The sequence below is a fragment of the Biomphalaria glabrata genome, chromosome 3 (genome assembly GCF_947242115.1).
Source record: "Biomphalaria glabrata chromosome 3, xgBioGlab47.1, whole genome shotgun sequence".
NCBI lineage: Eukaryota > Metazoa > Mollusca > Gastropoda > Planorbidae > Biomphalaria > Biomphalaria glabrata.
This window is the reverse complement of record NC_074713.1, coordinates 13,392,501-13,418,920: the sequence shown is the minus strand read 5'-3', so window position 1 is coordinate 13,418,920 and position 26,420 is coordinate 13,392,501. Positions and strand designations below refer to the sequence as shown.

General features: G+C 36.6%; 1 protein-coding gene across 4 annotated transcripts in view; it reads left to right on the top strand.

Annotated features, from left to right (window-relative positions):
* LOC106067510 (uncharacterized) overlaps positions 1-26,420 on the top strand; it is a 98,107-nt gene that overhangs the window by 39,662 nt on the left and 32,025 nt on the right. The window contains exon 1 of one of the 4 annotated variants that reach the window (XM_056023537.1): positions 21,529-22,071. The exons of the other annotated variants lie outside the window; for them this stretch is intronic. The gene's annotated coding sequence lies outside the window, so the exon portion shown is untranslated. Of the gene's footprint in view, positions 1-21,528; positions 22,072-26,420 lie in introns of those variants that run through there. 4 annotated transcript variants of the gene reach the window in all.

Sequence of the window (26,420 nt, the reverse complement as noted above, 5' to 3'; positions counted from 1 at the left end):
CAGAGTTACCAGAACTCATTGAGTAATAATACGTTTGAGTCCCCCCCCCCCCATACTTACGGAAGAGTGTTACTTGTGTATTAGATTTGCTTTAAAATCAAACCACAAGTTTTGACAATATAAATCTAATGCCAACTTTGGCTATTATCCATACACCATGAGAATAGTTTCCGGGGATATGGGCGCCCTACCCTACCCCAACAAATTTTAAAAACATTATCCCTGACTCCATTTCAATGACAGAGGAGAGAAACATCAGTTAATAAAAATAAAAGGAAAGAGGAAAAACTACTTGTTCATACATCGAATCATATTTTCCTTAATTGTAAAAATCCTTCATTCCTCCAGCTACACTCCTAATATCCTGAGACACATCAACATGAGTAGGAGTTTATAAAAAGGAAATCGACATCAAGGTTAGCATAAAAATAACAAAATTAAATTATAAAAATTGTACATCAGATAATTTTAACCAGCACACCATTATTCTATCTAGTCATTAAGCTAAAGATTGTTGACCATTTTTATATCTCAAAATTTCTCGATTTATTTGTAAGACTTAATAGTTTATTATCTGGAAGTTCTCTTTTCATTTAAATTTCTCATTAAAACATATTTTAAACAATTTTTTACAAAAGTAAAAATAAAACAATTACAACAGGGATTTATGCTTGTCAGCTGGTAATCGCACCAACAAAATTCCGTAGCATTATGTTTCTTTGAATTTTTGGACTTCCATAGAATCTTAAGACAGTTCCTTTCGAAAGTATCCCAATTTCAAGGACTTCGCTCGTTTAGCATGAATGACACATGTGTACGTACATGTGTCTTCAACAGAGAACAAGTTTGAACAATTTCTGAACAATGTTAACCTTAATTATTGTGAAAACATGGAACTGACAGTTTTTGTCGTATGTGTTTTTGGCAATGTAATCTTCTACTGAACAAAGAGGGGTGAATATTCAGAAAAAAAATGTCAACAAACAATAACTTATTAGAAAGAAATATTATTTTATGCTTATATTAATTCACAATAATCACATTATAAGCCTTCTCATTTAATTGAATTCTCAGTTATTTTTAATATGTAAATGTAATCAATATTCAACTCATTATATTTGATATGGCATACGCATTCATTATAGTAATAGTGCATTATACAGAGGTTGGTATTTCTACACTGACAGGATCATTAGTATCATAACTAGGAAATGCGACTCTTAGGTTATAACTAGACTTTGTCAAATGTCTCCATTAGTGCTATGTTCCTGAATTTAACAAAAACTTCTTAATGTCTGGTATCATTGCTTCTTGATGTATGGTATCATTGCTTCTGGATGTCTGGTATCATTGCTTCTGGATGTATGGTATCATTGCTTCTTGATGTATGGTATCATTGCTTCTTGATGTCTGGTATCATTGCTTCTTGATGTCTGGTATCATTGCTTCTTGATGTCTGGTATTATTGCTTCTTGATGTATGGTATCATTGCTTCTGGATGTCTGGTATCATTGCTTCTGGATGTTTAGTATCATTGCTTCTGGATGTTTAGTATCATTGCTTCTGGATTTCTGGTATCATTGCTTCTTGTTAGATGGATCCTACTTATTTTATTACTGGAGATCCTTCTATGGCGGAGAACTATAAATAGCTGGCTGTGTATGTATCCGGTGTACATACAATAAGAAGTGCTGCTAGGCTATGTATTTTAATAGGTAAACGATCATTTGTGTGCACTACAAGCACTGCAAAATGACATTTCTAAGCTCCTTCGCTGTACTATTTAGTTGGCAGCAGTGATCTTTTAACACGGCGTCCTTAACACTGTTTTGTTTGTGTATTGATTGTGTAAACCTTTTCCTTAAATTATTTTTGTTTCATTTTCTTAAGTTTTTGTTGAAGTTACTTTGTGTCGCCCCCACACGTCCCCACATTGCTTTTCTTCTTTTCCAGTGGCTTCTTTAAAAAGTTTGAACTTTCGACAACAAACATTTCATTAAAAATGCTGAAACAAAAAAAGGCAAAGATTTCAAAGCAATTGAGAAGTCTGTATACACGTTTCTCTGGTTCAAATTTTTCAATGAATTAATTTCCTTTGACAACCTTTGGACTAGTCTCAGAGATACCTGAACCTATACCTTGTCTCACCCAGCATCACTTTACAAGTTACACATTTTATCAGACGAAATTCTGTTAATAAAAAGAAAAATTAGTAAAAAAAAATATGTTAGACAAATTAACGAGTGAACATTTTTTTTTCTTGGTAACGAATTCTCCAAGTCTGTGTGTTTTGTTTTTTGGCTTTTTTGATACCAGCAGGTTTCACTGTGTCATTGTGACCTTTTTTTATATAAACATGAGGGGAATCTAGGGCTCTTACCTTTCGCCCCCCCCCTTTGCGCACCTTTGAGCTACCCGCCTCACCCCCTTCCCTGTTTACGTCATCATGGTGAACTATTTTTGAAACTGCTGTTGATGACAAAAACTCGTTCAAACAGTCTGGCGGCGGGTTGAATTATACACGTCAGCAGCTCTGTCTTTTAAACACAACAGTTGATGCCAGGGAGGGACGTCCCATTGTTGCATTGCAGTGTAGGAATAGGCGAGGCCCGAATCAATTTATCTTAGTTATATTCGCCGAGCCAAATAGTGCGTAACAATTATCTTCATTGGAGAGTATTGGTATTTTAACAAAACATCTATTCAAGAAAGAACTTCACTGAAAAGGGAGGGGGGGGGGGATGGGCAGAACCGAACGCTGATTTCAAAAAATGACTGTAACGATTTTCCAACAAATTTTACAGTTGATGCTTATCGCTGAGAAAAGAATTTACTTGCTCACGGCGAAAACTCTACTTTGAACGTTTTAGAATTTGTCAAATGAAAAAAAAAAGTAAAAATTTAATTTGGCTATAAATTGGACTAAGAAAATAGGATGTAGTCAGCCCGACTGTGCCGATAACTAAGTTGTTTATTACATTTAAAGTTGCTTAAAGTTTATTGATAGATTATCTCAGCTTTGCTGTTAGGCCCCTATTTTTTACGTAAATCTAATATAGATTGCATCTAGATTCTAGATCTAGAAGTAGATCTTGTTGTAGACTAGATCTTAGGAGTTCTAAATCAGAAGTCTAGATCTATTTAGTTTTATATTGATGTCTATATAATAATAGTAAAATACATAATACTCTAGTATACAATGCCGCGGGCCTAATGTGTAGTATCGTTCGTACAAGGAGATGACGGTGACAGAATTACAAATTCGATAACCGGTTTGAGCTAGAAATAAATTATTGTATTTTAAATACTTATCTTATTTTAACTTGTATAATGGAGATATTGTCTTTTTAAAAATGTATTTTGAACATGTTTTTCTTGTTTCAATACAACATTTGCTTAGTCTAAGATATAGCCTACAGTTGTTAGGAGCATGGATCGGCTGGGGGAGGCGGACTTTATTGACTGACTTTTGCCTTTGATTTTGTTTATTTTAGGTGAGATTTTAATATTAAACCATCACTTTACCCAGCGCAGCCAAGGTGGTTAACCCCCCTACCAGGGGGTTTTGCGGTTTAATCCCCCCTTCTCTATAAAACAAAACAAAAAAATCCAAATTCCAAGAGCATAGGTAAGGAAGATTTTGATTTTAAAACCCCCTCCGAAATTGACGATAAAACCCCCTCGTCAATATAAGACTAAACCATACATCAGTCACCAGAATCTATGAGCGTAGCCAAGAGGGGTTTTGTGTTTAAAACCCCCCTCCAGCGGGATTTACAGCTAAAAAAAACACCTCTTCAATATAAAAAAAGCAAGGTATACACTCGAAATTCTATGAGCGTAGCCAATATGGGTTTTGAATTTAAACCTCCTCCTCCAGAGGGCTTTAAATTTAAAACCCCTCCAGATGGTTTTGAGTTTAAAGTTTAACCCCCAGCGGGGTTTGAAGCAAAAAAATATCTCTTCAATATAAAAAAAAGCAAATTACACACTCAAAATGCTATGAACGTAGCCAAGCTAATGGGGGGGGGGGTGAGTTTAAACCCCCTCCTCCAGAGGGCTTTTTTAAAAGTTTAAAACCCCTCCATATGATTTTGAGTTTAAAATCCCACTACAGAGAGTTTTGAGGCTAAAAGCGTCTCTCGTTAATAGTATTCTAAAGCAAACTACAGTCACCTAAATTCTATGAGCGTAGCTAAGGGTGTTTTGAATTTGTTAAAAAAAAAAGAAACTCGAGAGATTTTTAGTTTAAAACCCCCAACAGATGATTTTGACGATAAAACTTCCCTTTTAGATATAAAATCTAAAGCAAACTTCTGTCACCTAATTCCTAGAGCATAGCCAAGAGAGGGTACACATTTCTACCAGTGGCAGGGCTCCATTAATAAAGTGTCGTGAATTGTCATCTGCCGAAATTGAAAAGACTAAATGTGGCTCAACAAAGACAGATTTTAGGAGTCAATTATAGAGATCGGGTCTCAATCAAGGAAATCCTATGCCGAACTGGGAGTCGACCCCTTAGTAAGGTTGTGACAGAGCGTTGCCTAAGGCTTGCAGGACATGTTCTTCGACAAAATGAATTGCAATGAATAAGAATTGCGATGGCATGGAGACCATAACGAGGAAACAGGGACAAAAGAGATTGGACCATAGTGCTCTGAGCATGCTATAAGCATGAACGTTGCGCTATGCAAAAACAAGAAAAAAGCAAAACCAGAAGTTATATAGGGTAATAACTGCACATTTACTGCCATATATCTAAATACTATATTTACTATAAATACTATATTCTATATCAACCAAAATTAATTAATAACCACTAATTAATTAATTAATTGGGTTTTTGTTTAATTGATTCATGTTTTCCTAGGGGCAATAAATAATTGTGCAAAGTTTCAACTTGATCCGAGAACGGAAAGTGAAAGAAATAACGTGTACAAATGTGTACCAGCGAGAGTGAGCTAGAGTGAGTTGCTATCACCTTAGTAAAAAAAAAAAAACAAAAAAAAACATAACAACCCCAGAAATTAACTGTCAGATAAAATAATATAGGAGCTCTACTGTACAAATTAGTAATAAAAAGTAATTTGATTAAATAATTTATACATCTTTTGAACTAAAGTCGTAAGTCGTATTCTTATGAAGGTAATTCTCAAATGACCGATAGCACTTAGAATCTAGATCTAGATCTATGTTTAAAAAAAACAAAACGCAGCTATTAAATCCACCTTCGGCTCCTCAACACTGGGCTCCTTTCAGCGCTATAAATAATGAGAGATATGGTATTACAACCAGGAAATGTTCTGTAGCTGTGTGTAGCGTGTAGGGGAAACAATCTTATGTGTTATCTGAGAAGGTCTGGTTAAAATTATACATTTATGTGTGTTAAAGCCAACTCAATGTTGGCGGATAGATTCAAGTGGGTAGAACCGAAAGAAGGGATGGCTATAAAGAATCAATTTTTAAGGAACATATAGTTTAAAAACAAAAAACACCATAAAGATACTACTTTTTAAAAACAAAGCTTATATTAAGCGTAGTTGTATCAATTAGTTTGGATCAGTCATGTATTTAAATTTGTAATAGATTTAGACCAGGGGTGGGCAAATTACGGCCCGCGGGCCACATGCGGCCCGCCGGAGTGTTTTATGCGGCCCGCCGACATCTACAAAAATCAGGTGTGCCCACAGTATATACATATAAAAAATCCAAATATATTTTAAATAATATCTATATAAATTATTGAAACTGTCTATTAGAAAAAGTTTCAAGTAAACGAAGATTTTCTTATTGGCTATACATCAATACACTCAATTCAAGATACAATCTTTGATCAGTATTTATTCAATGCTATGAAGAACTGTGTTGAATGTTGGGTATGCTTGGAACAAGATGGCAAGTGTAACAACTGGTGGAGCTCGATCTTTGACTGAGTAAAATATTTATTTTTTTTATTAAAAATATCCCAACCATAAACTCTAAACAGGAAAGTTTGGACAAAGCTGCATAATGTTTCAACATAGAATTGAGTAGCCACATATGGTAATCAAACTTTTTAGAGCTAGGACGGAGGTGTTAACCACAGGTAGTTCCGATTTAGGAACAAAGTTATCCACTGTATCCGCTAACTTAGCATGGGCAAGGCAAATGAGAAGAATATAAAATCTCAAGGAAGAACTTGTTATGTTACTTGAAGGACATTGACTGTGAATTTGTTACCAATATTTCTAATGAAGAGTGGAAAAAGATTTCATTTGTTTTGCAATTGCCACGGCAATTTTTTTTTGCGTATGAAATGTTAATGCATGTTAAATCTTTTCAAAAGGGCTTTCCCATCTCTACAAGCAAGCAAAAGAAAACAGGTCTTGTCATTTTCCTTTGCTGAAGGGTAAAACTATTTCCAGTGAAATGATTACATTTATTTAGATCCCTTAATTGTGCAATTTATAAAAGCTAATTTTAGACGTTAAGAACCAGTTTTCAATACCATCAGCTCACCATTTAGCGCAGAAACTGATTCAGCTACAGAGGACATAACTCCAAGCAAAAAAAAGCTCCACTCAGTGCTACCACGGGAGTCTTATGTGTGCCAGAAGCTGTATGTCAACACTTTAAAAAATGTGCTGCTGTTTACACAATTTGTGTACATATACACCAGTTCTTCTTCTTCTTCATTCTCATTTTACATGTTGGAGGGTTCACATCAGTAATCTTATATCTGAGATGAACTAAGCAGTGGTTTCAAGATCAGGCAGTTCTCCAAAAAGTTTTGGTTCTATAGGAGGGCTTTGGGGCCAGAGTCTTCTTCGAGTCTCTTGATTTAGTATGCACCAGTGAAGGACATGGTCAGCATTCTCTGGTGATGCTCCAGAAGGGCAAGTTTCGCTCTTCCCAGCATTTAACTACCAGAACATATATTGTTTGATTCAGTGAACGAGCATTTTTTTTTGTGGAAACTAAAACAGTATAATTACTGGTCGATTTTGACTGACTCTAATTTGACAGCAGTCACGAGGGTAACAACTAGTAAGCTAGTTCCACGATTCCAGAAACATATGCATGAGTGTAAAAAGTAGAATACTGCACATTAAGTACAACTGTATACTTGAGGGGATATTGTAATATAAAAAGACAAAAGCAATTTAAAAAAAATAATCGTAAAATTGGTTTCAAAAATTGCTAACTCTTGTTGTAATTCCTTAACGTGTGAAAAAAAAAAAGAAACCTGAATATAATAGAGCAAACATGAATAAAAAGACATTCTACACAGTTAACTAGAGTATCTCTCTAAATTATATATACATATGCGGCCCGCCATTCGCAATTTTTAAAAAAATGCGGCCCTCGATACAAAAAGGTTGCCCACCCCTGATCTAGACCAACAATAATAAATTTGGGTGACTGCAAATATTTTCATCAATTATTTTGTTTAGCGCAATTTCTGGCTTATCTGGCCAGTTGGAAAGAGGTAGAGGGAGAAAGAGAGGGTATCTGGGTAATCGTTTTTTAAACACATGTATTTTTTAAAAAAAGATAGAAGACCTGAATTCGAACTGGATGGTTAAAGCCTCCGCAGCCTCCTCAAGCCAATACTCTAACCACTCTGCCAGCGAATCGTTTAAGAAAAAGAAGGTTTTATAGTTATCTATTGTTAGCTTCAGACTTAAAACCAGCGACCTACAAAGTATAAATGGGGCTCATTCAACTTATACCTCCACATCAATCGAGTACAATTTCTTTCCCTTTTTCGAGATAATTAATTTCCAATAGTTAATTAACTAATTAGTTAATTTTTTTTTTTATTTTGGATTTTTCTTTTGACAGGTAAAAGAATTAATTGTTCAAAATTTCAGTTTGATCTGAGATTGCGTGTGGGAGAAATAACGTGTACAAACTTTGTACAAGACAGAGTGAATTGATATAAACTTTGTAAACAAAAAGAAATGTTTAATAAAAAAAGGGGGTAAATTCCCACATTACTCAGCTCCAATCCTAGATGACAGCGTCACTTAGGTGACTTAGTGTGATTGTCTTATCTAAGATAGCGCTGTGTAGAGCTCAGCTATAAGGAAGATTTAGAAGACATGCTATGTACAATGGAACGTGTGTATAAAGACTCTGTTGAGATAAAGGCAATGTATTTTACACGCTGTAGCTTGAGGCTACGAAATCAAAATAAGAAACATTATTACAAATAGGCATAAACTAAGCAAGCTTATTTCAAACATTTTTAATGACTGGAAAGTGAAAACAGATTCAATGTATAAGTAAATTACAGTAGATCACTTTAGTATCATCTTACATCATCGCCTATTTCACATAGTTGACAACAAACGTTAGTTTTTTTTCATATTTTGCCTCACTCATTTTAGATCTATTGAGCTTCGTTTGAGATCTACTGAGCCTCGTTTGAGATCTACTGAGCCTCGTTTGAGATCTACTGAGCCTCGTTTGAGATCTACTGAGCCTCGTTTGAGATCTATTGAGCCTCGTTTGAGATCTATTGAGCCTCGTTTGAGATGTATTATATTGCATGGTCAGAATGGAGATCGTGGATGTCCTTTCGTAAAATCTTTCTGTTCTGGTATTGTGTTTACGATTAGTCTTGTCGGAGTCTGTACTTGTTATTCTACACAAACTCATACACACACTTTATTGGCTGTTACTCACACGCTGGTAGGGCGTGTATTATATTAACATAAATAAACAATTTTTGAACTTATTAATAATATATGAAATGCTGTATGTTCTCTCTCTCTCTCTTCTCTACTCTCTCTCTCTCTCTCTTTCTCTCTCTCTCTCTCTTCCCGAACTAGCCTATTCGGCAAATCTGCCTATTTACTTGAATGGATGATACAGGAAATGCAATGCTGACGCTGACTAAAAATAGTTTTTTAAAATGTTTTATGGTTTATTTTATTAGAAAGAGACGATGTGTATTTATAGATTATAGCATCCATCAAAATGATATGGCTAGTGCTTGATATAGATTGTATAAGATAATAAAATACAGTCCAGTTTACAGCACATCTTGAACTTGCTTCATAAAACATCCAAGTGTTAAATCCTGTTATTTGTAAAGGGGGTGGGCAGTGGCGCAGCTAGGGTGGTGGAGGGGGGGGGTGTCCAAATTTGAAAATCCCCCCGGCCCCCAACTTGAAGGGGCCCCCAAATGATTGTCCGAAATTTCTTTTTACATTAAATATTATCGCCATTATCTCATGTCATGAAGTTTTTTAATATTATTATTTGTTTGTAAAATGTTTTACATGTTTCGGATGTTCCTTCAGAGTTGAAGATAGTTTACTTCCTAGTCCAAACCTCCCGCAGGACGACGGGGGATGGGAGCGGGCAGGGTTTGAACCCTCGACCGTCGATAAATCCGAACGACAGTCCAGCGCGCAAACCTCACGACCAGGCAGTTTTTTTTAAAGTCGAAATGCAGGGCCCCCTAAAGAGGTCAAGCCCCCCTCCCCCGGCTCCGAAATCCCTAGCTACGCCACTGCGGGTGGAGGCTTCTTAGAAGAAAATAAGTTGAAAAGAGATCATTATTTATAAATAGTTATATTTTAGGGATTTGATGATAAAGCATATAGTCACAATTACTTTCAAAAAGACATCAAAACAGATATGTAGACCTAGTTAACAAAGGCCGTCCAACATAGCAAAGTGTCTCTTTATAATTCAAATAAATAGTCCATACATTTTCAAGTTAACATCATTTTGGGGGGGGGGGGGGGAGGTTATGTTTTGTTTTGGAATTTAAGAGATTTCAAAGACTGCACACATTTCATAATACCACAGAGGCTTAACCCTATAGAGGTAACTTGCTAACTTACAATAAAAAATTGCACATAGAATTAAAGGAAATGCAATTTAAAGTATTTAAAGCACGAATTTGCAATGTATATTATGTAGTTATTATTATTATTATTATTTTGTATAATTTGGAAAACTTGATGCATTGTATTCCCATCACTAACTCTGAACTGCGCAACACACGATGGTAGTGTAGTCAGTTAGAGATGCAAGGTAGACAACAATGAGATAACTTCAAATTTAAGAAATTTAAGATTATCGCTCTTACGTGTTTTTTTTTCTATCATTATGTTCCACGAGTGTCCAATCCATGTCTCACTAAAGTCATTCGTGTGCGTTAGAGACTTCAATAATGTAAAGTAAATGGTTTTCCTAGTTGATTTAATTGCACTGGCCAAGGACCTACTAAAATAGATCTATTCGAACATCATCGTTATGTCTTACTGAGTATTTTATGTATTATTGACATGTTATTGTAAGTCCTAGTTTAGTGTCTTGTGTAGTATTGACATGTTATTTGTAAGTCCTAGGTTAGTGTCTTGTGTAGTATTGTCATGTTATTTGTAAGTCCTAGTTTAGTGTCTTGTGTAGTATTGATACTAAACTTTTATTTTAGTCCTCTGTTCTGAAGTGTCTCTAAGTTTAGTGATTTTACGAATTGGCATAAATCTAGTGAAATCTAGTCAAATGAGAGTCTTTATTTTGTGATACATCTCACGGCCTGTATTTTGGATATATCCAAGTTTCTTTCATGAGCTGTTCCTATTAGACATTTGAATGTAGTATTTCGTTGTTGTTGTTGTTTTAGTTATGAGTCTGATCGATTGGTTTACCACAGTGTTTCCCAAAACTTTTGACCTATTTGTAACCCTTCTAGAATTTTCGTAACACCCCCCGCCCCCCACTCCCACGAATGGATTTATTTTAATAACAATCAAATTTTTGTTTTGAAAGGCTTCAAAATGCAAATACAAAAAAATACAAAAAATAATAAACGACAAAGAAACTTGTGAATAAAATAAATGGAAGTTCTATTAGAAATCAAATGAATTTATAGCAATGAGATGGATCAAATGGCTGTGTCATTCTAATCTGGTGTCCTGGTAGTTAAGTTTAATCTGAGAAGAGTTGGGTTTTTTCGACTTAATGTTTAAATAGGTTTAGAAAACATTTTTCGACTGAACATAATAAATGGGAATCTAAATCAAATCAGCAGTTAATGAGGTACAACTCGTACCCCCTTTAAACTCTCCCCGTACCCCTGGGGGTACGCGTATCAGCGGCGTATCCCACGTTGGGAAACACTAGTTTACCATATTATTTTTGGGTTGATAGAAATGCTTTAGTGTTATTTCTATTTCTGTAATCCACCCAATCCTCTTAGTAAACATTCTGGTATTTTGTTTTCGTTGTTCGATATAGTCGCAACTCTTTAGATCATGTTGTTCGATATAGCAGACTCTATAGATCATTGGCAAATATTCCTTCGTTTATTTCTTTAAATTAAATATTTAAATACATTACATTTGGTAAGTCATCACAAAATCTTTGCATCTCGTCTCCCACTTCGAACTCCGTTTTCATAGAAACACAACTAAGATATTTTATTCATTTTTGTGTCACCAACTTTTTGTTGAATTGTCAGTCAATTAAAAAAAAAAAAAATTTAAAATCAAAGGCACCTCATATTGTATACAATAGTAAAAACAATAACCGACTGTTTTTTTTTTTTTTTTTTTTTTCAAGAAATTACAATTCATTTAATTTCTACTAATTTGTAGTCATTTTCAAAAAAATAAAAATAAAACATGAGTGGTCAAGAAATTACAATACATTTAATACCCACTAGTTTGACAACGCTGTCAATTGTAGTCAAACTGAATTTAAGTTATCTTATCCCTTTAGACATTTTCCAAAAAAATTAGACGAAACAAAGGGAAATCTGTAGTGTGATTGTATCCAATTAGTTTATGTTTCCTTTTAAGCACTTGGCATTGTCATTGTCACTTTATGTTTAAAGGGGACATAATGTATTGATCTTGGTGGTAGTACGAAGAGGAAAAAGTGACTGATTTCATCCTAAGCCTCCATTCTGTCTCGTCAAATAGTATTTTAGACATATATTAATATTTAATTTTACACAACAGATCAACATCTTTTCTATAAAGCAATACAGAGAAAAAGGACTTCCTTGATAAGTGGCCTCAGTATTTTTGCTTTAACAGTAACAATCTTCTACATAAATGAGTTTATTAACAAAGCTGCACAGCCACATTAACAATCTTTCCGGAAATTGACTTTGTAGCAATGCTATGTTCCCAGGTAGTTGCAAGTAATTAGGCAAGGCAAGCTAATATAGGTTTTATACAGCTGCCTTGTATATTTAAAAAGACTGATCAGGGAACAGGTTAATCCCTCTCACGACAATTTTTAAAGGTCTCCTTGAGATGTAAGAGGGCTACTCTAGCATCATCAAGGTGGCCCTTGGGTCTGTTAGAATCGTTCTGGGATAGTTAACCAAGCAAAGGTGCTGCTGTATCACAATTGTTCAGGGTTCTGTTAGGGTCATGTGTAAATTATTTCAGGATAGGGGTGTCGATTAAGGATTTTTTTTTCTCTCATTTCGAGGGGTTTAAAAAAAAAAAAAAAAAAAAAATAACCGACTGTTAATCTACCAACGAAATTGAAAGTAATATAAGCCACATTTTCCGACTGACGACCAGGTGTAAACCATGTCACACTCTGGACCCACCCAGCGCTAGTAAGTTCTTAGAATAATGACACTAGGCTGACTCGTCAGGTCATGGAGGAGCGTCATGATGAAGTGGGAGGGGGGGGGCATAAGTTCGTGTGGTCCGGGTCCAACCGCTTCATCGAAACTTAATTTTAGAGAGTGACACTATGCCAGTAAACTTATAAATCAGGTCATAGTGACTTAAAGATAACACACACACACACACAATTATCATTTCCTCATAAATTCTACCTGTTTTTGGAAGAAAAAAAAAGAATAAAAAAAGATCGTTGACGCCTCCTTATAAGTGATATGGCGTTACAAAAGTAGTTGCGTTGAAAACTCGTGCACCATATTCAACAAGTGAGATGTAACCTATGTGTGTGTGTGTCCTTGCGCGTATAAAAAAAAAAGGTTAGGTTCGCTACTACACTACTGAACAGGCTTTAAAAAAAAATCTACATGTCGATATGCGCGCGTGTTTAAAGACATGATTTCTACACTTTGAAACCAGCCCATTGTTTTCTGTGACACAGCGCACACGCGCACACACCCACAAGTAAAATCCCATTGCTACTATCTTGTACAGTTTCATCTCATAGCAGCTGGGCGTCCCTGGACGATAAGTGGAGATAATCCGCGTCATTCTTGGTTATCAAATGAATGGGTGTTGTAGAGTTGTCAGTCCTGAGAAATTAACCACCAAACGAACAAAAAATCATTTTTGTAAGATAAGTTTTGTCTGAAATGTGAACTTTGACCTTTGACACATTCAGCAGGATGACTAATACTAGTGCTCAAGAATTGTCTATTGTGATGCCGTGGTATTGGTGATCGTGTTCTAAATCTAGTGTCTTTGAATTAATACAAACTCTTATTTCAGTTTTATTTAACATGGTCTGGATAATGTTTTAAATTAAGTAAGGTAATAAAGGTTATTTTTTGTATAATTACCATAAATAATAATTCCTACTCTCACTGAAGCTTACCTCGACTCCTAATTAGTCTAGTCATTTTAGAACTAGGCTACATCTCCAGGCTTATTACCTTATTGGTTATATTCATTGATTTCTTTGTAAATACTTTGTCATGTTAGCACTCTGCGTTTAGTTTCCTACATAGATCTGTCGTAGAAGTATCCGCCATAACACAGATTTAAGACTAGAACCTATCTCACATGGTTTTCATTATTTCGTTTGTAAAGCCCGTCTCGTCTGCTCCTAGAGCACGATCAGTGCGTTCTGGTCTAATCTCTTTTGGGGAGATATGCGAGGGGGGGGGCAAAGGGTATCAGGGAAAAGTATTCCATGCTGACTGTATGTGCTCTGCAAACACGACGCAGCTCGAGTCAAATCTCGAATTGTAAACTATTAGTCTAGTTGGGTGTCCTCGGTTAAGTCGAGACCCCTCGGTTAAGTCGAGACCCCTCGGTTAAGTCGAGACCCCTCGGTTAAGTCGAGACCCCCTCAGTTAGCCAAACAGTTTCCTACCATTAAATAACACATTCCAGGTGCCTTCTAAAGCAGTGGCGTAGCTAGGGATTTTGGGGCCCTGGTGGCTTGACCTCTTGACCTGCATTTTGACTTTCGACATTTTTTATGTAAAAACAAATTTCCTACACTAACTTGGCCTTCCCCTCAAATGGGGGCCGGGAACTTAGGAAGATTTTCAACTTTTGAACCCACCCTAGCTACGCCATTACTCTGTTCAAATAGTGAAAACTAATCTCTGTGTCAATAAGAACTCATAAATATAAATACAAATAAGTTCTACTCAAGTCTATATATATAGTGGGTGACCTCAGATATTGGCTCTTTCTTATCGACCTCCTATCAATCAAAGATTCAAAAGTCTTAGATTCTATGTTGACAACAAAACAACACCTGCCGTTGAGTGCTTAGAGTAATTCTCAGTAGACTCGACTGTCTGTAAAACAATTCCAAGTGTGATCACAGACAAGAAAGTCGTGAAAAGTAAACAAATAATACCGTAGTAGATTGAAGTCTTTGTCTAAATACTGCTGTAAGTCCTACCGTAATGTTTTGGTAAAGAAAATCTAAATGTACAAGTCTTCATAATTCTGTTGTTGGCAGTCAGATGTGAAATATTCTTGACGTGTCCGGTTACTGGTTGTTTTTGTTAACATTAAAATGAAGCCTAAAAAGCTGATTTATGTGTGTCTTCAAGTTGTACATTTCATTATGTGTGTCTCTACAAGCTTTACATTTCATTTGATAGTTCTAGTCAAAGTTTCACATGTTTTTAAGTAATGGTGAGCTGATTGTGAGTGGATTGAGGAAGATCTTTGAGTGAGCCTCCTGTGTGTCTAACATCTGTGAGGCTTAGGCATTGCAATTGTAGAGCATTACGCAACAGTTTTAAAAAAAACATAAACAAAATATTTGATGACAGCCTCTATCTCAGTCTTAATGTGCTGATAGTTTGGGTCAAATGTTGTGACTTTGTCTTTACGTAGTACGTACTGGTCAGAGACTTTAAACTTGAAGTTATGAAGATGACATTGAAGAGTAGACGTAGCCATGGTAACGGGCCAAACGCTGACTCGACACGAGTTTTTAAAATGTGATGTGTAAAGTGGATGGGGGGGGGGGGGTATATAACATTTTATTTATATTTGTACTAAATGCCTTATTATTTCCACACACACACAAACTGCTCCTCCCCTGCTTACGTGTTATGGATGTAAACATTTTGAATAAGGAAATCTTTCAGAGGACCCCCATGGACAAGAACATGCTGTTAGACTTGAGCCACATTCCACCGTGTCCTTATCAGCGCCATAACTTTCTTTAATGTATTGCCAGATCTTTTGACACTGTGATTAGGTCAAGGCCTTCATTCTTACCAATCTCTCTCTCTCTCTCTCTCTCACACACACACACACTTTCTTTCTAACACTCACTGTATGTCTCTCTCTTTCAAACTCTCTCTCTCTGTCTCTCTCTCACACTCTCTCTCTCAGAAACACAAACACTCGTCTTTACAAACTCTTACATTCATAACTCTGTTTTCATCCTCCTAATGAGAAGTGATGCCAGGTCCTACTGCTAGCACTTGCAAATAAAGGATGGTGACGTCCTGTTTGCTATTGCAGGATTGTTCTAACGTCCTGTTTGCTATTGCAGGAATAGGAATATTCTAACGTCCCGAGTGATAGACAAAGATAGAATAACGAGTACAAATGAAGCGTGGGTCGGCAGTTAATTTAAATTATGTGTAGGTCCACGTCTGGTCAGCTAGCGTATCTCCACACTAGTCATTTTAGAACATCCACAGAGTACATTTTTTTGCTATCTTGCAGTAGATGAAATAACCGCCGTATTATGTTTTATGAAATGAACATAACGTGGGAAGGCGCCAGGTGTAAGTTATGGTGAAACATAAATTTATTTATAGGCCTTTATTAGCCTTTATACTTTGGAGATGGGAAATGTCGCAATTGTGTCCAAGGAAGATAAACACTAACAAGTTTGGAACCTGTCAATACTTATGCATAATGGATTTGGCTCGAAAGTAATGACCAAGTGTAACATTGTTAATAAGGTTCCATCTAGATGAGCCTTCATGAAAAAAAAAAAAAAGAAAAAGTTATGGAATCGTTCAAAATGTATATTTGACCTAGATCTAATAAAAATAACAATTAAAAAAAATATATATATTTTTACCCTTGGGTCATTTGAGCGAAACTTTGAGTCTTCGTGCAATAGTTTAATAAATAACAATATGAACAAATATTAAAACTTTTGTAGGAACAAAAACTGACTGACGTCACCAGATATATTTAGATGTAGACTTATAGTATTCTATCTGTTTCAGGACTTCTAGATGCAGGGTCTGTCATGGCCAACAGCTAAATTTAAACACGTTATTTTTAGCCTACCAAATGTTAAAAGCCTTTTTACAGAGTTTACAGTGGCTTCCCCTTGTTACGTTGACCTTAAGAGTGACCTCAATCTATTTTTAGCTCGAGCCTTATTTTAAAGCATAAAAACACGCTTATGAAAAGTAAGATAAATTTTTGATGTGAACTTATCACAAATTTATATTTTGGGAAGACACGAAGTTTTCCGTGCTTCAAGCTTCTGTTGTCTGTTTATTATGGTTTAAGGTCTGTGTCCTCAGTGAGTTTAGTATGAAGCGGAGTAGGGGATTGTGTGGTGGTGGTCACTGGACGGGGAGAGTGCGGAGGATGTCAGATCTAGACAGTGGATACTTGTGTGTGTGTCCATTTTATCTGTGAGTAAACACTCCTACCTTCCTAGCTGCTCCCTCTCCCACGCAAACACCTCCCCATTCATAGCAGACCACGTGACGTTAGCCCCGTTTCACCCCAGCAGCGAGATCCAGTGCCGGCGTTACCAATTAGACCCTCTGGGGTGCAGTCCTTAGATGTTGAACCTCTGATTTAAAAAAAGAAAAAAAAAAGACGAAATGCGCCTATAAGTAATGTGTTAGTTTTTGGTAGACACGTCAGCACGAGCTAACATCAAGAGTCATCGCCACTTGGCAGTCTTTGAAATGTTTTGACTAAGTCATCGTTTTAACTAAACATTGACATTTATTTGTACCATCAAAGTTAGACTTGGACAAGACAAATCAAATTAAGTAGACTATTACATTTTGATTTCTCTGATGATTATTTTCACAATATCTTAGGACATACGTTTTTAAAGCTTTGATTCAACGTATCACTATCAAATTATTATTTTTATCATAAATGTCTTGTCAGAAGAATAAGAGGGAAAAAATATCAATTTCCACTTATGTTCATATAATGTTGTAAACAAAACATTTATAATCAATTTGTCACTGGCAAAGTAAAGAGAGCAAAAATTGGCATGTGTTGTGTTCGAACCCACAATATTCGCGTTAATGAGCCGTACTATATGCGAAAGTTTAGCTTGCAATGAATTTGTTACTTTCAATTTCCAAATTCTTTGCCCGTCCATCAATGTAGAATTTCTAAGTCTATTAGTAGCCACTGAACACAACACAACGAAAGATATAAAAATGTATACATTAGGAGACAAAAAAGCAAACAACTGGACTTGGTTTAATTTTATTTGCTAACTACTAATACGGGCAAAATTACATTTCGAAATGTCTGGAGTCGAAAATTGTTAAAACTAGGACAGTAAAATGTCTGTCACAGCCATAGCCTGTAGGGTCCACCCCCCCCCCACCCCCCATAATAACAAAGTCTGAGCAGTGGTTCAGCGGGTTACCGGAAGCTCTCTCTTCCTGAACAGTTTAAAAATAATTTCTCATATGCAAATATGTCACAGCGTTTACCAGAGACCGATGGATCTAGAATCTGCATCCAGTGGTGCCATGTTTTTTTTTCCTTGGATATATCGTTTATGCCATTTAGTATTTTATCCTACAACTGTAGGCCTACATATATCTGACTGCTGACTTTCGCCGGGAGTTAATATTTTTAATATTGTTATTTTGTAATAATTTGAAATGTTGTCTCGTTAAGACATCGCTTGAGAGCCCTTGCTGTTTGTCGTACACTCAGGTCTTGGTGGAAATAGTTGGGGCGGAAATTAAAGGAACGGAAGTTGGCCGATGTCTATTACGAGGAATAATCGTCTGCTGTTTGGGGCGTTGTCATGGAGACGTATACAGCACGGGATGGACTAGATAAGTAATGTGCAGGATAAGCTTCAAGTTATTCTATCTCAACATACGAATGTAAGCTCTCTTGAAAACAACAATAAACAGACGGGAGTTCAGTTCCTGACATTGGTGGTGCAATGTCTTGTACAATTTTATGTTATAGAAAAAAAAAGACGAGTTGTATTTGAAGAGAGGCCAGAACGTCTGGTGTTACCAAGTAAGATTTGAAATAAAGATTTCCTCGACCCTGTTTAATACAGACCATTCTGTATAGGATGCCTGAACATTGACCTGCAACGTCGCAGCATGTGGGTAGTTTAGACCAAAAGCTTGTTGCCATTTCGTACAGACCTGTGACGTGACAACGAGCTACTGGTCTAAACTGCCCACAGGTTGTGACGTTGCAGGTCGGTGTTCAGGCCTTCTATACTTCTATGGTGTCGGTTTCATGCACTTTGAACTGTCAGCAAAGTTGTTCCCTAGTTGATAGTCCACTCACCGCCAAGCACGTGACATTGTGGACATGATTTGAACGTTGCTGTCCAAAAAAGAATGTTAAAAGAATTAATAATGGACGTTAAAAAAAATCATTTTAATTCAATAATTTATTGAGACCCACTAATTGGTATTCCCTAATATCCAATGTTTTCAGCCATTTTTTTTTCACTTTTTCCAGAACTGTCTAGGACTCTGGAACACTCTCTTATTATAGTATTAGTCTAAATTTGTCTTTAAAAGCAAAGTTTTAAAAATATTACCTTATCTAAATTAAATAGAAATGTTCCTAAATATTTGGTAGTTTTGTTGCAGTCACAAAATAATATAGACACACATTACAGACACACATCACAGACACACATTACAGAGACACACCACACACAAAACTTTTTTTTTTCATTTTCTTTACTGTCAAGGATTATGATTACATTGCATATCGCCTCCTTTGGGTCTGATGGTGCCCTGCATTATTTCAAGGATTCTCGTCCTCTATCGTGTAAGCCCAAGGGACATCACTTAGTTGGCTGTGTGCACTCAAAAGTGTGTTACCAACTGAGAACCGTTAATATGTAAAGTTGTTCTAAAGGTAAAGTTGAAATGAAGTCTCCGTACGTTTGAGATCCCCTTTCCCTGTCCTGCTAAAGCAGAAGTCAGTAACAAGTTTACAAATGTAGAGTTCAACTGTAGCCGTAAGGCCAATGTTTCCTTAACGTCAAGAATAACCCAAGTATTTAGTGGCCTGGACTTTGGTTTAAATGCCAAGTGTATCACACACACACATATATACTCACACACTCACACGCAAATATACACGCACACACTCTTACAATTACGTGCCGTTACGTAGACATTGGCATTTAATACTACGTTTATACTAGGTGATAGCGTAACATTGTTTTGAGTCGTTTATCTGTTCAGGAAGTGAATACATTTTGAACCGATCGTGTGACATTCGAATGAAAAGTGTTGATTCACTTTTGACAACTAAGATACAGATCAATGTTTATGTATAGCACACTGGTACAATTAAGATCTCGATCTTTAAACAATATTTGTTTACTCCCTATGTTATGTAATACTTGCATTGCCATTTTTAAAAACTCAATAGCCCCCCACCCCTCAATCCATTTCCCAAAATGTCTTCCACGCTGGAGCTACGGTTCTATCTAGTCTATCTCTAAACTCTATACACTCTAGAAGTCAATAGGATACAAAAAGATTGTCAGGATGACCATTTGTTTATTTGTTGGTCACTAGTTGACAAAAGTCTCCTAGTTTGTTTATTTGACAAGTCCATGTTCATCTATAGGGGCTCCACTAATGTCTCTCCTGTACTAGAGGGGTTCCACTACTATCTTGTTCTATAGGGGCTCCACTACTGACTATCCAGTTCTATAGGGGCTCCACTACTGATTCTCCTGTTCTCTGGAATTCTCTTTACAGAATCCGAATAAAACCCATTTTTTTTTTATAACAGTAGATGCTATAATATCATACACATGACAACAGAATTCCAACCCGCCCTGATGATTCAACTCATGCATAGGAGGAATCCCCAAATCGGCTGCTCCTACAAGCTCGTGCCTTGACGTCTGGAGGGCAGACATTTTGAGTATAGTGGAGGCAAACAATAGAGTAGTCCACCCTCCCCAAAGTAAAGGAGGGGGATGATGCGGGGGTGGCAGTACATTGGGGGATCAGATTGTGAAAAGGTAAGATAAAAGGTCAAAGGTCGTTCATGAGTTGGCTTTGTTTGTGCTTTGCAGGTATGGTTTTGATGAGGTCATTGTTTGTGTGAAAGAGAGAGGGGGGGGGTCACTATTCCCTTCTTCCCTGTGCGTATTCTCTTAACATTTATCTCACTCCAATCTCTGTCTCTGTCTTTATTATTATATTATACATAATAAACAATTTCCTCTCTCTATCTCTCTCCCTCTCTCTCCAATGATTCCCTATTTCCCTATTTCAATCAAAGTCATTCATGTCCCAACCCTTTACGTTCTACGTATATGAAATGCAGTCTTTCTGTAAGGATTCTAAAATGAAGTCATCTATCTCCAGGACCTGTCTGAGAGAGGGGGGGGGGGGGACATACGAAGGGAAGAGGGTAGGATTATGTTGACCTGAACATTTCTTGATGTCATTTAGGTCTACTTATCAGTCTTGAGTTGACATTTGAAAACGTCTACCACCCAAGGAAGAAAATATCTAGAAATACATTTCTGATTTCATTGGCTGAATTGAGTGATCACCAGAGAACCTAGAGATCTAGAGGGTAATAGTGATTTACAAACAGAATAATCTGATCATAAGTTTCACACTTGAACAAGTACATCTAACTGAATTAATACATCTTAAGGAATTAATACATCTAACTGAATTAATACATCTTAGTGTATTAATACATCTAATTGAATTAATACATCTTTTTTAATTAATACATTTAACTGAATTAATACATCTAGCTGAATTGACACATGAACACATGTACATCTAATTGAATTGACTTGTGTACATCAAGATGAATTATAACATGTACAACTAACTGCTCATTCTTAAGAGTACGAGAGGGTCAACTGGAGGTGGGGGTGGGCTGCCTAAAGCTGTAGTTAGAAGAATGTAGTGCTGACATTCTGTAATGCTCCCTCCCTTTCAACTCTCTCCCTCCTGCCCTATGACTCCAGTAAGCCTCTTGCCGTACTCTCTGAGCTTCGGTTCTCTCCGGCACATGGCGAAACGAATGTCTTTCGGGGCCGGGCTGATAACAGGGGAGATATATATATATGGGGGTAGGGTCGGGTGTAAGGAGTCGGGGTGGGGGGTATCGGTCCGACGCAAAGGAGGCTGGAGTGACGGCTGGAGATGGAGGTCTGCAAAAGATATGTTTGTGCGAACGTGGAGAGACAGGTCCAAGGGAATCTATTCAAGTTTATTTCTGTCACAACCTTTGATAACGTGTTTTAAGAAGGAGGATTTTTTTTATTTCGCTCCCTCCCCCCCCCCCCCTTCTTTGCCAGCACTAAATATCAAAACACGGCTCTGAATTCATTTAGCTATCAAGTCTGATGTTGTGTCACCTTTATAGCATAATACCCGTGTGTTTTAGAAGGCCGCACTAAGTGGAATGTTTTCGCGCTGGGATTATGGCGACATAGTGTTTCTGACTTCAGGAAATATTTGACTAGTTTTGACGAGGAATACAGTGTTCTTGTAGACCTTGTGTCGTAATTGCTTCCCTTTGTTTTATCGGCTACAGTAAAATTTGTGTCGGGTTTTCTTTACGTGGATTTGTTTTCATGGTATATTCCGGTGACTGTTTTTGTTTTCGTCTATTTTTTTGTTTAAATAACAAGACTATAAGAGTTTTAAACATCTTCGTAAGTAAACATAGCAATATTAAATAATCACTTTTTAAACTGACCATCTTTAATACATTTGTTTTTCACTTTTTGACCAAAATCTCATTTTTTTCCCATGACGTCTTATTTTTGCTAATGATAATTCTGTACAGAAGTTATACATTTCCATTTCATGTTAAATATTACAAGTTATAGCTGTAAATATTATTAAGTTTTCTTTCGAGGATGAAGTTTCACTAGAGGCAGCCAAGGTGAAGGTCATACGGTTCTCCTTTGTCATTGTCACGAAGTAAAGGAAACAATTTGTTTGGTGGAAATGGTAGGGGGTGGGGGGGAGGGATCGATGGAGGTGGATTTGAACTCGGATCTAACAGGAAATCTGCGATTTTTTTTTGTGTATTGGAATCATTTGAGGAGCTCTTTAAAGGATCTCAAAAAAGTACAGAAAAAGAGAGAGAGATAGACAGAGAGAGACGGAGATAGACAGAGAGAGAGAGAGAGAGAGAGACAGGGAGACAGACAGAGAGAGACAGAGAGAGAGGACGCGCGAGTAAGAGATATAACACCTAGAAATAAAGTGCTATGTAGAGAAAATGCCTTGTGGTTATATTGCAAGAGAAAGAGGAACCAAAAGAGAGAAAAAGAAAAGGATAGAATGAGTGCTTAGAAAGAGAGCGAGAAAGAGAGACGTCCTTGACCTGTAGTCGCTTATTGCTGATAGAGTTTATTCTTCATGGATCGTATAATCACTAACACCTTTTTTTTTCTTCGTGCCACGCCCATGGTGCACGACTTCGTGGAGCGCCCCTGTTATTTTCCTCTTTATTTGTTGAAAGATAAGCCATGGGCGTGCCCTACGGGGGCGGCGTGATGCAATCAAGTGATTGTCTTGAAAGTTGTTTGAAAACTTTGTTTCTTTTTTTATTTGTCCTCATTTTATGTTCTTCTCCCGTGTGAAGAGGCAGAACTATACAACTATAGTGTTAGCTTTGGGCTGAAATGTTGTTCTAACTAGAAACATAACATTGAAGGCGTTCTCTGGTTTAAAAAACATACTTTTGTTTCATACCTTAATGTACAACCTTGATAATCAGATCAAATACAGAATCTCTACAGTTTAAATTTCAATGTATTTCTATAAGAATGCCGTTCTTTCTCCTTCTCTCTCTCTCTCTCTTTCTCTCTCTCCAAGATGTTTTTACATATCTGTAGTCATCAGTCTAAGTCGACTGGCCGGCGTTAAAGTTGATATTCTAGATCTATTCATATTTGTTAATGGTTATATTGATATTGACACTTATAATATATCAATAATTACAAAGCCTATATCAACTTACTCTGTCTATCTGTCTGGCAAAAACGTTTGTACACAATATTTCTCCCACACCCAATCTCGGATTAATCTGAAATATTGCTTTTTTTTTTTACTTTTACCTGACAACACAAGAATCAATTTAAAAAAACAGTTGGTTAATTGAATATTGGTAATTAATTGTTCTGTTTGGTATCTTGAACAATGGAAAGAAATCGTACTTGACAGATGTGGTGGTATAAGTTGAATTAGTCTCCATGAAAACTCTTGAGCCGTGAGTGAACATTTTTTTTTTTGTATTGCATTTAATAAACGATCATGTAAACATTCACCAAGATACCTCCTTCTTCCCTCCCCCCTTTCCCAACTGGTCCAGACAAGCGATAGGATCATAGCGCATTGAGAAAGCTAAAAGCTAAACAAAAATAAGTGGTAAAAATATTTATAATCTCACAGATTTATTATGTGAATGTTACCGGTATTCAATAGAATAATTACATGACTAATCCAGACTAGTTGTTACAATTACACTTAATGTGAGGCTTTTTTTAAAGTTTTTTTTTATGTTATTCTTGTTTTGTTTTGTTTGTTTTCTCTACGTTCTCAACTATTTGAACGGATCCCGTGACTGAGAAAGTTTTAGAATCGCTGTTAAAATTTTTCAATAAACATTCGTCTTAGATCGTCATTGTTTATGTTTTGATAGAAACTAGATCAGAGTTGAGTTGACACTGGAGGAGGGGGGGGGCAGTGCGCTGTTTGATGTTTATCTATGACTATGAGTTACATACCGGTACTCTTAGGGATTGCTAGTGTGCATGCGATTTTTTGTTTCACTCAATTTGGGGTGGGGGGGGGGCATTTTACCCCCACCCTCTAGTTAAACTACTCCTTTAAAGAGTTTCTGAAGTTTGTTTGATATGTTTGATGTTTCGGCGTCACAGTGGAAGCAAACATCGCCCCCCCCCCCAGCCCAAACTTCCCCCCCCCCCCTCTATCTCAGCTTGGCCTCAAGTTGAAAACAAAATGTATTAATAAAAGATGACTGGGATGTCTTTGTTGAAAAGTGTGTGGGTTTTTTTTTGGGGGGGGGGGGGAGGGAGAGGCAATCCATGCAGATTCTTCTGTCAATGGAGATAAAGAAATAGGTATGAGTGAGAGACGGATGGACAGATAGATAGATAGATGGATGGATGGATGGATAAAAGTTCAAAGAACTAGTTATAAAATTATACATACAAAATGTGGGGATAATGTTTTTAAAGGCATGTAAGAAACGGTCTACTGAAGATGTAGTTGCCTCTCTTTGTTTTATTTCTATTTCAAACAACCATCCATAGTCTTGGTACTGTCCCTAAGGAGGTGCCATGTAAAAGGGGGTGGGGGTGCTGACAGCACCGAGTAACAAAATAATAAAATGTCAGAAACAAAGACATTTGGGAAAAAAAGCTGAGACAATTTGTGTTCTTAATTGTGACAATTTGTGTTCTAATTGTGACAATTTGTGTTCTTCTTCTTCTTCTTCATCGTTCTCATTGTTATGTTGGAGTGTTCATATGACTAGACCAGTGTTTCTCAAACTTTTTTGTCTGGCGGCACAGTAAAAAAACTACAAAAATTTCGCGGCACACCACGAAGAGCAATAGTTGTTTTATAATAAAAAGAACAACAGATTTTATCTGTTTTTAAGTATTACATTTAATGTGAAGCTAATGCGATCTAATCGAGGCTCCAAAGTCAACAAACAAACTCGCATTTCATAAGAAGTCTTTCTCTTTTCTTACACGATTTCAATCAGTACTGAAAATCCAAACTGACAAAACCATGAAGTTGCAAATGGAAGAATTATTTTGATTGCTTTTAAACTGATTGCAGGATATAAGTTGTTAATTTAAATCCAAAACACTTTCAGGCTTTTCTCGGCATAACTTGACTTAAGAATAGCATCGTTTTTTAAATCAATGAGCTGCTCTTCTTCTTCAGTTGTAAGATTTGTAGCTTCATTGTTTCCAAATGGATAGTTGACCAATCCATATTCATTAATTCCAACTGTTGGGAAGTAATGCTGTAATGCCGACTTCAAGTGTGTCAAAATGTGCAGAATTTCGGGGGTGATTTCTTTGAAGCACATTCATTGTAATTAGGAGAAGAATGCCTTTCGAGATCTTACTCTGCCACACAGACAATTTTTCACCAAATGACTCTTAGTTTTGAGGATGCAGCGATGATGGTTTCCAAAGGTCCTTGAAGACTTAAATTCAATTAATTTAATTTGTCAAATAAATCAGAGAGAAATGTCACCTTAACCCACCAGATCTCGTCATGAATAGAAAATCCGAAGTATTTTTTTTTCAGCCTCCAAGAATGAAATAAGCTCAGCCTTAAGTTAGACGACACGCTTTAACAGTTTTCCACTGGAGAGCCAACGAACGTTGGTGTGATACAGGAGACATTTGTAGTCTGAATCCATTGCTTCACAAAGCTTTGAGAAAAGTCGGGATGCAAGCGGTCGAGATTTTATGAAGTTTACAACTTCAATCACTTGATCCAGAACAGACATCAAATCTTTCGGCAAAAGAGCTTCTGATTCAGTCTCTGTGGTGTGTGCTTTCTTGCGTTTTGCTAATAACTGAGCAAACTTTTAACTTGCAATCAATCCCTTTTCTGGCAGCTTTAGGTAGTTCGTAAGTTTCTGAGCTTGTTTATTTTGTTGAGCCCTTATGTTTTCGAAGTATTCCTTCGGTTGCGCTTTTACAGCTGGATGTTTTGTTCCCAAGTGTCTCTTCAATTTGCTTGAAACAAGCGCCTCATTCGACAGAGTTGCATTGCAGATCAGACAGAATGGCAATGGAGCATCTTCAGGTCCCGAAGATATGAAACCATATCCGATGTAATCTTCTTTGTACCTTCGTTTGGTTCCTTGCTTTTCATTGAACGCTTTCGCAGTTTCATTCTTGCTAAGGTATTTCTCCATGGATAGCAATGAATAAGGCTTATTGATAATTTGTTATTATTAGCATACACCTAACCAATTTACATGAAACACATCGCTTAT